The sequence below is a fragment of the Oxyura jamaicensis genome (assembly GCF_011077185.1).
Source record: "Oxyura jamaicensis isolate SHBP4307 breed ruddy duck chromosome 10 unlocalized genomic scaffold, BPBGC_Ojam_1.0 oxy10_random_OJ72041, whole genome shotgun sequence".
NCBI classification, from domain to species: Eukaryota; Metazoa; Chordata; class Aves; order Anseriformes; family Anatidae; genus Oxyura; species Oxyura jamaicensis.
Window position 1 is genome coordinate 159,275 of NW_023304223.1, and position 10,315 is coordinate 169,589.

At 44.6% G+C, this 10,315-nt stretch overlaps 1 long non-coding RNA gene across 1 annotated transcript in view; it reads right to left on the bottom strand.

Annotated features, from left to right (window-relative positions):
- Nucleotides 1–7,057: 7,057 nt before the first annotated feature.
- LOC118157758 overlaps nt 7,058–10,315 on the bottom strand; it is a 14,815-nt gene continuing 11,557 nt past the window's right edge. Inside the window, exon 3 of the long non-coding RNA XR_004746722.1 lies at nt 7,058–7,193. This is a non-coding gene — a long non-coding RNA (uncharacterized LOC118157758). The remainder of the gene's footprint in view (nt 7,194–10,315) is intronic.

A 10,315-nucleotide genomic window follows, 5' to 3' on the forward strand; every position in this document is an offset into this window, starting at 1 on the left:
GATTCTAGTAAGCCAACCACCACCCATAAAGTCCCTCCATAATTCTCTTAAATTGATTTCATACCAAGTTTGAACTGGGACATGTGCAATTTTCTTCATTTCTTTTTACAAGGTCATTCACAGCTTTTCCTTCATCATCAATATCTAAACAGCAGTTACTTAAGGTTAAATTTTCCACAGACTCCTCCTTCTTGTGCTAGCAAATAATCTAAAGCTAAGCAATTTTGATACAAAGCAGTTCCCATCTTGGTATTTTGTTTTGCAATTAATCCGAGTGCATCTCCGGTTTTATTCACAACTATTTCTACTACAGCTTGCAACCTAATTATTCTATTAAGCATATCTATTGGGGTCCTATAGCCCCAGGATCCGTACTCCAACAAGCACAACCCCCATTTGAGGGTCCGCAGTAATGATAACTCCGGTCCCATGGATAATCTCTTATCCACTCAGTGTAACACGTAGAAGTGACTGTTTCGCCCTTTCTAGGACAAATGTACTTGGGCTGGTTACTATATCTCTTCCAGCTCAGGCTTCCACAATCAGTATATGGGTCTTCATCTATAATATCACAGGCATCAAAGGTTATTGACACTGAGGTATTCAGGGTGGTTACAATTTCACTTGTTCCAATTAATTTGCCTACTTTCAAATCTGTCTTCATTTCTACCCAATAATGATAAGGCAGTTCTTTTGGATCATCGCATACGGTCCTGTCAACTTCTCTGCATAGAGCATACTGAGTCAGGTTAAAAATACAGCTTCTTCTTTTCTGGCCTTTACAGTCATAGACAGTATGATACACCAATGTTTGGGAGCTCAACCATCCTTCTCTAGTAGTTACTATACATTGACTACAGTTGTTGGCCGTAGCTTGGGCCAAGAAACTCACCCCGAGTAGGACTAGAAGAGGTCCGGTAAGGGCCATAGTGCTCGGCGGTCACAGCCCGAAGGGGTTGCAGCCCTTGGCAGACCTTCCTAGCCGCAGCACCAGTTCCCTATCCGGTCTTGCCCTCTTCCCTAATCTTAAAGGGGTGTACACTGCACATGTACCTTCTCGGTACCTTCAGGGGATAATGCTTAACTGATCCCTGTTATTGATAAATCTCTTCCCTTAATAGGTATCTATTCAAGAGGTTCTCTGTTTACTAATTTTACAGGAGTAATTACAATAAATTTGGAGTAATTACAATAAAATTCCCACAGCAACTTAGCTTATACTCTTTGATGAAGGCTTCTTCAAGTCCATCTGATAGTTTAGTTTCTCCTGGTTCCAATGTTACTTTCCACTCTTCCACTGGACCTTTTACTCACGACACGTGTCCATCCTTTTTCAGCAGTTCTCACAGCTGTTTCCTTGTTAATAGATAACAGCTAATAGATAACAGTTAATAAATATTGGCTGTTTTCTTGTTAATAAAACAAGAAAAGGTCCTTCCCAGAGAGGAGATAATCTTTCTTCTTTCCATGTTTTTATTAGAACCCTATCTCCCGGTTTTAACTGGTGAACTGCAAATCCTAAAGGTGGTGTCTGAGCCATCTGATCCACGGAAAAGACTCCACAATCAGTAAGATTGTAAAGTAGGTATGTTTATTCAGCACTGGGCAGCACAGGGGGTAGTCCCACCAAAGTAGTGAGCAACAACTCACTCGCGTGCATTCTCTTTTATCCCCTAAAATATTACATATGCATTAAGTTTTGCAACACACCTATACATATTCATTTCCTAGCTCCGCCTAGCCCCACTTCGTATGCTAATTATCTTATCAGTCCTTCTGCACTTGCATAGTAATCTCTGGTGGTCGTCCGGGTGGTCGTCAGGTGGTCGGCAGGATGAAGTAAGACGTCTTCCTCAGAGTTGAACTTTCAACCTCGTCTCTCTGCGCATGTTCCCTGAGCCCTTGGTCACAATCTGAGCCATAAGGTTGGTTTGGTCCGGTTCTTGGGGTCCGAGGGGCTCCTTTTATCTTGAGGCCTTGCATGTTTATCTTATCGTTTGTAAACAGTCCTCCTTATCTTTGAGCCCTTGCTCACAGTCCGAACAATAAGGTTACATTGATCTGGTTCTTGGAGCTCCAGGGGCTCATCAGGAGGCCTAGGCTCAGCATAGGCCCAGTACATCACAAATGTAGCACATATTAAACAATGAGTGTTGTCTATTTATTTATTCTTAATCAGTCACTCTCTAATTTCAAATCCCATGTTTCACATCATCCCAGTTTTTCTTAGCTCTTTTAATCTTCTACCAATGGTAATTATATATTTCTGGATACTACGATCCTCAACTACATTGTTCCCTAGAGGCATCCCTTGAGAATAAGGCATGCCATATAACATTTCATATGGTGATAATCCAGTCTCAGTGTGTGGTTTAGTTTTAATATTTTAAAGTGCCAATGGTAAGCATTTCGTCCAGGGCATTTGTGTCTCGATCATTAACTTAGCCAATTGTTGCTTTATTGTTTGATTCATTCTTTCTACTTTCCCCAAGCTTTGTGGGTGCCATGGAGTGTGGTATTCCCCCTGAATACCTAATGATTGACATAATAATTTTATTATTTTAGAAGTAAAGTGTGTGCCCTGATCAGAATCAATGTACTGGATTATCCCATATCTAGGTATTAAGTGTTCTAATAACATTTTTACCACCATTCCGGAGAACAAGCAACGCGAGACGGCAAGGTGTCTCCTGAATCACTCCTCTTTGTTCCCTCCTCCAAACTCTTTACATTCCTGATGTTATCACCAGCCATGGGGCTTGTCGACCCCTATGGCCACACTCCCACATCTCCCCCTTCTTTAACATAAAAAAGCACGATTAACACAAATTAAGAAAGCACGATTAACACAAACTAAAACACAGAGAAAAACTACCAGGCATACTAATTCTATCTTTAACAAACTTTGTAACCACATCCCTGGGAGAGGCAGGCACTGAGTGCTGCCCAGGCAGGGGGGGCTCTGGCTGCCCCTCCAGCTCCTGGAGTCCTTGTTTGTGGGTCCTGCATATGCCAACGGGACCCTCCCATACGTTGTTTTTTGTCTGAGCTGGAGTCCAAACCGCAGAGGAGGGTGCTGAGATCATGTTAAGACAGATGATGAGATGGCCAGACAGACTCATGGTACTGACACCCATCTAGGACGAGCTTCTGTTAAAACAAAAGCACAACCTCAGCCCCCAAGTTATTAGAGTGTAGGGCCCTTCCCAGTAATTGGTGCTGTAAATTTTTATTTATTTATTTATTTATTTATTTATTTTACCATGACTTGTGCTCTTTCTTTAACTGAGTTTCTCCCAGATTTGTCTCCTAGATCTGTCTGTCGCATTTTCTCCTGCACGGACAGATGCAAGGACCTTCCTCTGTCCACCAACTTAAAAAATTTAAGAACATAGCATACTTTATCTTTTCCTAGGGGTCACACCCCTACTCTCCCTTCTTTGTTTTAGAAGGTGTCCTAGTTTTGGCTAGGATAGAGTTAATTTTCCTCCCAGTAGCTGGTAGGGTGCTATGTTTCTGATTTAAAATGAGACTAATGTTGATCACACACTGATGTTTTAATTGCTGCAGAGCAGTGCTTACACTAAGCCAAGGACTTTTCAGCTCCTCGCTCTGTCCTGCCAGCGGGCAGGCTGAGGGTGCAGCAGGAGCTGGGAGGGGACAGACCCAGGACAGCTGACCCAAACTGGCCAAAGGGGTATTCCATACCATCTGATGTCATGCTAAACAATATATAGGGGTGGCTAGCCGGGGTGGGGGGGCCGGCCGCCTGGGGAGAGGCTGGGCATCAGTCAGCAGGTAGCAAGCAACTGCACCATGCATCACCCGCTCCGTTCACATCATTATTATTATTTTCTGTCCCAATAAACTGTCTCTATCTCAACCCACAGGCTTCAGTTTTTCTCGTTTCTCTCCCCTATCCCATGGGGGGGGGAGGATGAGCGAACGGCTGTGTGGTGTTTAGCTGCCGGCCGGGTTAAACCACAACAGAAGCATACATAAATTGATACAAAGGAACACTTAAATAATACAACTGGACACAAAAATATACATTTTTAAAGAAATTCACATCAGTAATTGTATAAAGCTTTCTTCTGTACTAAGGGGTCCTGAAAATTTAGGACTAAAACATTAACTTTGTAATGTAATGTAAAAGGGTGATCATGACAGTCCTCAAAGGCCACTATATAGCACACTGACATATTCAAGGCTATCAGCTTATATTTCAGTCTGTGTATTCAAGTTTTGAGGTCCTTCTATGATTATGCAAACATCAGAAATATAGTGGTATAACAAATGGTACTTATGAAAGCAGAGTTTTAGAGCCAATATTAAAATTTGCAGGCTCAGAACACCCACTTAATATTTAAACAAGTATTTGATACTACTGTTTGTTCAAAAATAGAAAGAGTAAAGGCACTTACATAAAAATAACTTTTACTTTTCAACAAGCGTGCTCATGTGATTTTTATATTAGTACAAACTTAAAAACCAAACAAACAAATCCACCATATGACTTTTTAAAACAAATGATACCAATTCACTTTTCCCCTCCTTGAGTACATTACATTAAGGCTTTGAATCATCTGACCCACGATTTTACAGCATTCAAATGAATGGGTCCACATGGATGCTAGTACGTCTCACTGAGACTTAGCATGAATAGAATTAAAGCTCACCACCTTCAGGAAACAGCAAGTCACGTGCTCATGCCTTAACTACATTCCTTTTTGCCTCCAAACTAGAACATAAAGTTTAATAGCAACAGTATTTCATGGCAGTAGATGAGTACTTTTCTATTAATTATATTTTATTAATTAATATTATTAATTTAATGGCAACATCTTTGGAGAAACTTCCAGTTTTTGTTGTACAACACTGCTTTCTGGTGGTGATTCAGGCATGGGGAGTTCATTCAGTTCAACGTGCTGTAAATATAGCCCCACTTTTTCCCCTTTAATAGTTCTAGGGCCCTACATAGAGCATACAGCTCACAAGCCTGAGCTGACCATGATGGACTCAAAGGTCCTGATTCCACAGGTTCTAGGTCCTTATTAATTATTGGATATCCTAATTTGGCCATTCTATCATATAGTACTGAACCATTTTTAATTTGCTCCCTTTTCTCTGGTCCCGGGTCTTCAATTTTGTCTGACCCACCTAGGAATTTTACTGTGGCAATTCCTACAGCCCTTGGTTACCCAGTAAGAGTGTCTTGCAGGGGGTTTAGGACCTATCACCCACCCACGAATCCTATAGGAATCACTTCGGTCCTTCACCGGCCAAGTCCCTCGTGGGAGATTGGAACCGCGGTTAGAAGACCTCCACACTTGCATCGGAACTAGGTTCCGTCTCAGTCACACTCTTACACACACAGGCAACCGAATCCCACCCAACCGAACGGTATACACCTTAAATACATATGACTCCATCATCTTTGTTTGGATCTTCGCGCGCGGAATTACGGGTAAAATACAATGCTGCAGCCAGCAAGGGAGCTCATAAAAAAATCAAATGCTTTGCTTGCCTTTATTCAGGTTCAGGATGGTGTTAGTTCCGACCTGACTTGAATAGGAACCACCAAATGGTGGGGCGCCCCTTCTAGATCAAGCCAGAATTCAGGAACCAAGACCATCCTGGACGAGCCCCCAATTGTGATAAATTATTAAGTTCCAAATAGGATTCTAATTAAAGTTTATAATTTATTAAGCGAATAGAGGCAAGCAAACAGTGCTGGGTGCACCGGGAGTCTCTGCTCTACCAGGACGCACACCTGTTACATCAGGTGGCTGATTTTTATGCTCCTAGACTAATACATATTCATCACTATTCCTAGAAAAGGCAGGGTTATTATAATTAGTTCCCGGAATCCAAACCCTCTCTGGATGCATGCGTATCAGTCTCTGGTGGTCTTTCTGGGGGTCTCTTGTGCTGAAGGCTCGTAGTCTTCCTCCCAGGCTTTGTCCTTCGGTCGTCCTTCAACTCCCCCTTTCTCCTTATTTGGTGGATCTCTTTGCTGGTTATCAGAGACTTGCGCAGCGTCCCATGCAAAAGTCTGCAGTTTCTTAAAAATCTCCTTGGTCCTCATCTCCCAGACTAGAGTCTCAATGTTCGCCCTTCAAACCCTCTATTTACACAAATTGCTGGACCCTTCCTTTGCATGATACAAGAACTATGTACACTAATCACTCTGTTTCTCTTAAGTAGAAGGTTATATTTCGTCATGAGGCCCTAGCATTGTTCCATACTGACACGAATCAAATGAACACATTTCACACCCCCAGCCTGTTTCTTTGTTTCTCACTGCTCCAGCCCGTCATCAATAGGTAATAAATTTTATTAATCTCCCTATGCTAAGGCTGTTTTGCTTGTGATAATAACTGTAGAGTGATCTCACTGTCCTTATCTGAACTCCTGAGCCCTTTTTCATTTATCAGGGGCTTTCAGTGGGAGTAGCTTTCTGAGAAGCCCTGACTCCCCTGTTCTGATTTATATCAGTAAACAATCTCTCCTCCTTCTTCCAATCCAGATACTCTTATTTGAAGAGGCCGGCCCAGCCACACTTAAAACATGTTCTCAAAGCCTGTCCCTGCTAGGATTTAGGCTGCAACACAGGTAGCTTTCCTTGCCTGCCATTCCTTCATCTCTCTTCCTCTCCCTTTCATCCTGGGCTCGACTCTTCCTGAAAGTTTTCTTTCTCTATCTCCAACCCTCAGCCTCACTACTTGGTACAATGTGAATATCATTAGTTTCGCTCTCTGCTTTTCCTTCTTATCTCCCCTCCTGACATACACCTTCAGGGCCTCCCACAGGAGGGCCTCCAGTGACTGTTCACTCCATCCTCCCACTTTCTGGAGCTTTTTCTGTGTATCTGGCCAGGCTTTAATCACAAAATGAACTTTCAAGAGTCCTTGGGCTACCGGGTCCTCGGGATTCATCCCCGAATACTTTCTAATTCTGACCCCGAGTCTCTCATGATTTTTGTGTTGTGGGTTGTTATTATCCCAGTTGGATAAGCAGATATTTCTTCTCTGTCAGAATTACTCTGTCTGGGTGGGGGGTGTTAGTTCTTTCCCATCCTTGCATAGCTGCCTGCCAAATCATTCCCCTCCTAAACATTCTTCTCCAGTGAGTAACATACTCAAGACAATTCCCCCCCCCGGAATACAAATTAGGCCTTAGAAACTGTTCTGCTAATCCCATAGGGTCCTCAAGCGCAAAGACTTCATTTCCTTTTTAAAACTCCTAACCTTTCTACTGGGGGCAGGCGGGGGGAGTTCACATAACCTATTAGTCCTTGTCCCTCTGGAACCTCCCTAAGAGAATACAGTTAGTGTTAGTACTGTTACTATCAGGGAAGGAGAAATTCTCAATATATCTTCTACATTGTTCTAACTCTTGCGATAGCCTAGAGTACACTCCTCTAGGGACAGTGTTAATTAGAATCCCTGTCTCCCCTCCTGGAGCAGCTGCTGCTGTCTCCAGTGCAATATTAGGTTTATAGGGAGCATAACTTGATTCCTCCTCCGAAAAATGAGTCTTATTGTTTACATATAAATTTAAAGCCTGAATTTTCATCAGACCCGTATTTTGGCCAAAATACTGCTGTTCCCTTTATTGGCTCTTGTATTTGCCACACAATTACAAAATATCTAACCATTTTTTTTTTTTTTTTTTTTTTTTTCTGGCCTGATTTTGGGGTTGTTTTTCCACTTCCTTATCATTCTTCCCAAAGGACTATCTTTAGGCACAATTTTGGGGTCTCCATCCCCATTCTGCTGATACTTGGAGCCCTTATTCCCCATCTCTTCCTGACGTGCTGCTGTGGACTTTACCACCCACAGGGGTACCACACGCCTGTACCTAGGATAAAGAGAGAGGTGGGTTGTACTGCTGAACAGTTTACCATGCCCAGGGCACCATATGCCTAAAGGCTCCTAATTCCCTGAGACTCTCTTTCGCCCTTCTATCTTTTGCTTTGTCTCCGGCCACGCCCCTCATGGGACTATGGAACTGTGGATCAGGACTCCTCTCTCATGTTGCATTAAAACTGTCTCATTCACACTCCACACAAGAGTCTCCCTGACCCCCTTCCCTGAGGCAATACAGTAAAGCTTGTCTTACCTTGGTCCACGCATGGAATTACCGGGTCTATTTCAATAATTGTGCTTGTGCCTACTGTTCTCCCTTCTCCCCAGTGCTTCACAGAGCCTGTCTTCAGTTTAACAGTTTTGGCTCTTTGTCGGACATCCCGAGACAACCCACCACCCCGATGGGACTGCTGAAATCAGCCGGGTGCACCTTCCTGTCTGTGGTGGCAAGAACTCTCCGGTAGGTGACAAGATCCTGGATGAGCCCCCAAATTGTGAGAAAAACCTCAATAATTTTCTTCAGACAGGATCTTCTGTAAAGCTATTTTATTCATGATTGCAATGGCAGGTGTCCTGCAAGCAGGAGCGCCCAGCAAAAGTATATCACAACCTTATAATCCCTATTACCAGACGCTTGATTCCTGCCCTGTTTCCTTATGGCTGAGTACTACAGGTTCACAAACTAATTGACACCTGTTACTGTACCATAGATGTACAATTTTATTTGACTACCATTAATTTCTCCTTTTCCTTTTTTTTCCCCATCTTCTCTTGTGACTAGAGGGACCGTGATTTTTTGTTTATACTGATTTTGCACTGCTCATCCTGTTTTTCTTAGCTATCGGAGCTCAAGGAGGAGGTGGAGAGGTTGAGGGCCATCAGGGAGTGTGAGCGGGAGATAGACTTGTGGAGTAACTCCCTGCAGGGCCTCAAGGAGAGGTACCAGGCTGAGACACCCCAAATGGGGGTGGAGCCCCTGCCTTGTCGCCGTCGGGCAGAGGGAGGGGATCTGGGAGTTGAGGAGGAATGGAGACAGGTCCCTGCTCGACATGGCAGGCGATGCCCTCCCCTTCCAGCCCCACCTTCCCAGGTGCCCTTACACAACAGGTTTGAGGCCCTGGAGACTGAGAGATCAACAGCAACTGAGGAAGAGGTAGAAAGTGTTCCCAGGAGGATGCCTAGGGCGAGGAGGTCGACTCCACAACAGGAGGAGCTGGAAGCCATCGTGCAGCGGGCAGGCTACGACTTGGTTGCCATCACGGAAACGTGGTGGGACCAGTCTCATGACTGGAGTGCTGCGATGCCTGGCTATAGGCTCTTCAGAAGGGACAGACAGCACAGAAGGGGTGGCGGTGTGGCTCTCTATATTAGAGAGTCTTTCGATGTTGTAGAACTCGAGGCTAGGAATGACAAGATCGAGTCCCTTTGGGTTAGGATCGGCAGGGACAACAAGGCTAGTGTCCTGGTCAGGGTCTGCTATAGACCGCCGAACCAGGACGAGGAGATGGATGAGGAATTCTACAGGCAGCTGACAGAAGTTGCGAAATCTTCAGCGCTTGTACTCGTGGGGGACTTCAACTTCCCTGACATATCCTGGAAGCACAACACAGCCCAGAGAAAGCAGTCTAGGAGGTTTCTGGAGAAAGTGGAAGATAGCTTCCTGACGCAGCTGATTAGTGAGCCTACCAGGGGTGGTGCCCCGCTAGACCTTCTCTTCACAAACAGAGAAGGACTGGTGGAGGATGTGATTGTCGGGAGCTGTCTTGGGCAGAGTGACCACGAAATGGTGGAGTTCACTATTCTTGGCGAGGCCAGGAAGGGAACCAGTAAGACCACTGTACTGGACTTTCGGAGAGCTGACTTTGGGCTGCTCAGGACACTGGTTGCTAGAGTCCCTTGGGAGGCGGTTCTGAAGGGCAGAGGGGTCCAGGAAGGCTGGGCGCTCTTCAAGAGGCAAATCCTAATGGCGCAGGAGCGGTCTGTTCCCATGTGCCCAAAGATGAGCCAGCGGGGAAGAAGACCAGCCTGGCTGAACAGAGAACTGTGGCTTGAGCTTAGGAGAAAAAAGAGGGTTTATGATCTATGGAAAAGTGGGCAGGCCACTAGGGAGGACTATAAGGATGTAGCGAGGCTGTGCAGGGACAAAATCAGAAAGGCCAAAGCTCATCTGGAGCTCAATCTGGCTACTGCCGTTAAAGATAACAAAAAACGCTTTTATAAATACATCAACACAAAAAAGAGGACAAAGGAGAATCTCCATCCTTTACTGGATGCAGGGGGAAACTTAGTTACAAGAGATGAGGAAAAGGCGGAGGTGCTCAATGCCTTCTTTGCCTCAGTCTTTAGCGGCAATACTGGTTGTTCTCTGGATTCCCAGTACCCTGAGCTGGTGGAAGGGGATGGGGAGCAGGATGTGGCCCTCACCATCCACGAAGAACTGGTTG